The sequence below is a fragment of the Chionomys nivalis genome, chromosome 1 (genome assembly GCF_950005125.1).
Source record: "Chionomys nivalis chromosome 1, mChiNiv1.1, whole genome shotgun sequence".
Classification (NCBI taxonomy): domain Eukaryota; kingdom Metazoa; phylum Chordata; class Mammalia; order Rodentia; family Cricetidae; genus Chionomys; species Chionomys nivalis.
The window spans coordinates 146,296,919-146,302,445 of NC_080086.1; positions in this window are offsets into that span (position 1 = coordinate 146,296,919).

The following is a 5,527-nucleotide window of genomic DNA, read 5'->3' on the forward strand; positions in this document are numbered from 1 at the left end:
CATGGGATAAAACCGGACTCGCTGAACATAGCGGACAATGAGGACTGCTGAGAACTCAAGAACAATGGCAATGGGATTTTGATCCTACTGCACGTACTGGCTTTGTGGAAGCCTAGGCAGTTTGGATGCTCACCTTACTAGACCTGGATGGAGGTGGGTGGTCCTTGGTCTTCGCACAGGGCAGGGAACCCTGATTGGTCTTTGGGCTGACGAGGGAGGGAGACTTGATTGGGGGAAGGGGAGGGAAATGGGAGGCGGTGGCGGGGAGGAGGCAGAAATCTTAAATAAATAAATAAAAAACAAGTGCACACTACACACCACACATGCACACAAAACACGAAAGCACAACTCTAGCGACAATGTGGATATTGCGCAGTGTGGAGCTGTTATTTGGCTATTGCTCTGCTCCCTGTTGAATGACGTTCCAGGGGGCCATTCCTTATGGTGGGGTGGGCTGTGAGCCTGTTTTCAGTCTAGACTCTGGCTAGGTCAGTAGAGTGAAAGACAGCTAGTGAAGGAATGCTTGGGAACTTCTCTCCGCCCTGGACCCAAAACTATCATCATAATATTCAAGCTACAGTGAGCCACTGCAATCCAAACCAGGGCTGGGGTCAGATTTAAATGGGCAAACAGGAAACAAACAAAGCCAGTTGTCATAGTCTTATGGTCTCTTTCTTACCTGTATAGTAATTCAAGCCATATTTTTAATCAGTTGAAAAATTTGAATCCGACTTACTGTGTTATGGAAGGATATTACAGTAGTTGGCAGTGAAGCTTATACTATATTTTGTTTATTATTTTTTGCTATAGGATTATACTACGTAGCCCAAACTGGCTTCAAACCGAGAATCCTCCTACCACAGCCCTTTAAATGCAGAGAATACAGGTGTGTATTACTATGTATGGCCAAGTACATGTGACTTTAAATGACTCCATTGCATGGCTTTCATTTCTCCAAATGTTAAATACGCAAATACAAAGGACAACCTGTATTTGGAATCGAAAAGAAACAAAAGTTATTTACCTTTGTTTGTATCATGAGTGGGTGTAAGTTTCTTGTTATTTGGACATGTTGCTGGAGAGATGACTCAATGCCTAAGTGTGCTGGATGCATTTCCAGAGGTCCCAGGTTCAGGTCCCAGGTTCAAGTCCCAGCACCTACATAGAGGCCCACAACTGCAGGTCCGGGATATCTGATGCCCTCTTCTGGCCTATACAGGTACTGCACAATGCATAGGCTTGCATGCAGGCAAAGCACCCCTAAACATACAATAAAATTAAAAACATATTAAAATGATTTGGACATGTGTACAGTTCATGACAGTACCTGTGTGACATTTGGCTCCAAGATGATAGCCACTAGCTCTTCTGCCCGATGTTCCCAGCTCAACTCTTCACTGTGTCTCACTTAACCATTACCCATGCGCTGTCCCTCGTCATGTGTCAGCGACAATGCCAGGGTAACTACACACATGAAACTTCCATAGAGTGCTCTCTGCGGAAGAGGAGGTAGAGGTGAAGCAGATGGGTAATCGATTCCTTGAGCCTGTTTGGAGGACCTCAGAAAGGGCGTCTCTCTGCTCTCTTCCCCAGGCAGGCGCTGTGGCTCTCCACCCACTGGTAGAGAATTACTCTGGGGCAAAGCACCTGCCTTCCCCTCTGTTGTCATTTAACGTGTAAATTGTTTGGGGAAGTGTGAAGCCATTAACACCTTACTTACAAAGAGTTCTCAAAATTAGAGAAACTGAGAAAATGAACGTTTGGGGGAAGGGGGATGGAGGAGCCTTTAGATTAGGAGAGGGAGGGGTCAAATGAGGTGTTCAGAAGAGAGACTACTTTGTGTCTTTCCAGTGTTGTAGGCATGGACAGTAGTAGGTGTGGAACTATTATTACTCCACATAACCATAGCTATGTTTACTGGTATTTTATAAACTTAGTTAAAACAATTTCATCTTCCCTTGCTTTTAATCTCTAGCCCACCAACAATTTATTGACTGCTATTATGAATTCTTTATATATTTTTAATTAAATCAAATGTTTTTTGAGGATTTCACTCATGAGTATTCTATTGACATCCTTTCCTCCCTCCCCCCTCCAACTCTCCCAGAATCCCCTGACTCCCTCTCAAATTCATGACTTCTTAATTATTATTGTTATACATAGATGCATGTATGTGTGTGTGTGTTCGTGTGTGTCCTACTGATAAGACTAAAGTGTTAGGCAGTTCTTAAGAGAAACAGAACAATTCCAGGTATGTATACATTGTGAGAGAAGGCTTGATATTAAAGAACTGGAGAAACTGTGAGATTTTAAATCTATAAGGTAGACCTCATACTGAGGTCCAGGAAGCACTGATGTTGAAACTCCTGTCCAAAGACTGTCTGCCTCTGAGTTTCTTCTTGCTTAAGGACCAGTCTTTATACAATGGGGGCTTGCAGCTCATTGCAGGAAGCTTATTGAGAGTATAGATGGTGTTGAAATTTATTCAAAGTCTACCAATTTATATGTTGCTCTCACCTACGAGAGTCTCTCTCGTAAGCTCAATGTGATAGTATATCCTTGTAATCTCAGCACTAGGGAAGCTGCAGCTTGTAGCTTCGAATCCAGTCAAGGTCATATGGTAAGGCCCTGTCTCTAAAGATCAAACCAATCCAAATCAAAAAGTCCCAAACAGCCAACAGGTCAACCAAAATGGACAACAATCCCCAATACTGTCATAGATGTGTCTAAAGTAATACTTGATCAGATATCTGGGAACTGTGGCCTACCCAAACTGGCCCATGAAATCAACCATCACAGCCAATGCTCCAAGACTACCTCAACTGAATTTAGCAGTATGCATTCAAATAAAAACATCCCAAAGTTTTCCAGATGCTAGCTTACTCATTACCTACTACTTACTCTAAGTTCAGAACCATGTTTATGTAGCTCTGTTTAGCTGAGCATCCTTAACGTTCTGCTCACAGGACTTTCTTACACTCTAAAAATTATTGAGGATCCCAAGGCACTTCTATTTATAAAGATTGAATGTGTTCATCACACTGAATAATAAAGCTGATAAAGTTTTAAATAATCATTAATTCATGCAAAACAATAACAAATTTGGTAAATATTTATATAAACAATATTTTATGCTAACTACATTCCTCCAAAGGAATGCAAAACAAAGAAAATAACGAAGAGTGGCAATGTTTTACACTTTTAGACAGTTGACTTGATGGACGTCAACTGGATATTCATGTTTCCTGACTCACTTTGTTTCTGTCTGTTATTTTGTCTGAAGAATTGTATATAAACTACCTGCTTCTCTTCAGATACGCGGTTGGCAGAGAAGGATTTGATTGGCCTTCTCAGAACAGAGTACTCTCCAGCTGTGCTATATACAGATGAATACCTATTGCTCATCTTGTCAGTAAAAATAATATTCCAAGAAAAAGCCTCTCGTTCAGCTCACATGTCGAAGCTATACAGCAAGTCCCTGTGTACAAAATCAAGCCAAACTTACCCCCCCCCCAAAAAAAAGCCCAAACAGCCATTTGATCAACCAAAGCTAACAACAATAACAACATAAAAACCAAAGGCTCTGACACTTCACAGATGTGTCCAAAATAAAGTCTGACCAAATATCTGGGTCCCAGAGTGCTTTATGACTCCTCCTAACCATCCAACTTCCACCAACTGCTTTGCTTAGAGTGATCACCTGCTCCCCAGATTTCTGGCTGAGCCCAGATGTACCCCCAATTTCTGAGTTTTTTCAAAGAGAAGTTGGTTTCGACGTTGCAGGTTTGCAGTGTGGACATACTCCTCACCACAGTGTCACTTCTGGTCTGATACGGTTTTTAACCTTTCAACTTAGTGTAAGGACACACCCTTTGGCTGCAGGGATTTTTAATTTTTTTAAGGATTTATTATCTAATTGTGAAAGGTTCTACTTTGGGAAAGTGATTTTTTTTTAATTAAATAATGGTTCTAAACACAAACCCTTCATTTGTTAATCTTTTATGGCTGAATACATATCAACTATTATTTTGCTATGTTGTTGTTTTCCATTTCAATATTGAAGTGTATAGTCTACAGCATATCTGTCTAAATTATCAGCTCCGTTATAGTTATTGTCTTAGAGATTATTCATTGTTTTTCTAATTTGTGGGTAATTGGAAGATAAATAAATTGTATTTTATAAAGTAGTTATTTTAATTAAATTTTCTCTTGGGAAGAAAAATAAATTTTGTTTCTATTTGCAATAATTATGCAAGATAATTGTAGCTATTTGAATGAAAAGTGTATAGGCTCAGGTGTTAGAACCCTTGGTGTGCTATTAGGTGGATGTTAGGAAACCTTAAAGTTGTGCCCTTGCCAGAGGAAGCACATCTCTGGGCGCAGGCTGGGAGAGTTTGCAGCCTCACCTGCTCCCAGTGGTCTCTCTGCTGTTTGATGATGTCATATCTCAGCTTCCTGCTGGCCTCCTGCTGCCACACCTCCTCTGCCCTTCTGAATACCCCTCCCATAATCATAAACCAAAATAAAATACTCCTTCTCTAAGTCACCTTTGGTCATGGTGTCTTACCAAGCAGCAGAAATGTAGCGAATATAATAATAACACATGCAGTGGTGTGGGAAAAGGGCCCTATGGCTTCTGCGCTTAGCACTGTCTACCCACACAGGGTATCTTTCTTTAAACCCTCTCTCTTTCCATTATATTTTAAATTAGTTTAGAAATTAAGTTTCCATATGCTTTCTTCATATATTCTTAGTTTTAGTTAACCGTCTTCCTCACCAGCATTCTCTCCCTCTACCTCTGTATTAGTGATGTTTCTGTAGCTGTGATAATACCATGACCCCAGGCAACTCAGGGAAGAAGGGATCCATGATGGCTCACCATTCCTGAAGAACTGATACCATAATGGAGATGAAAGCTTGGCATGGTGGCAGGAGCCAGAAGCTAGCCATTCACATTTTCATCCACCCACAGGAAGCAGAGGCTGAGACCAGGAAGTGGGGTGGGACTATAAACACTTAAAGAGCTCCCCTAGTGATGCACTTCCTCCAGCAAGGTGCTACCTCCAGAAGGCTCCATAACTTCCCCAAACAGTCCCACCAACTGGGTACCAATTGTCCAATACATAAGCCCACGGCGGACATTTCTCAGTCAACCACAGCTCTCCCATCACATGCGTGGTGCTATCTCCACTCCTCTTAAGGTCCCCTCCTCTCTCTGCCCCACAATCTCTTCCTAGCTTCCTGGTCTCTACAGACATTTAAAATGAAATACACAAATTCAAACATTTGAAGCTATGATCTACATACGTGGCAGTTGACTTTTTGAAGCACAGTTTCTTAAACCTGTGATTTGCAACCTCTATGGGGTGGTGTAACTGCATGAGGGGGCTGGAGAACACTGGCAACTGTAGATAGTTCCTGAATGTGCAAACCCCAAAACTAATCCAAAGCCAAATGCTTAGAGATTCTGAGGTGTTTCTGGCAGTATCTAATGACTTTAGTGCAGTCTTGGCTCTGAACACACAAT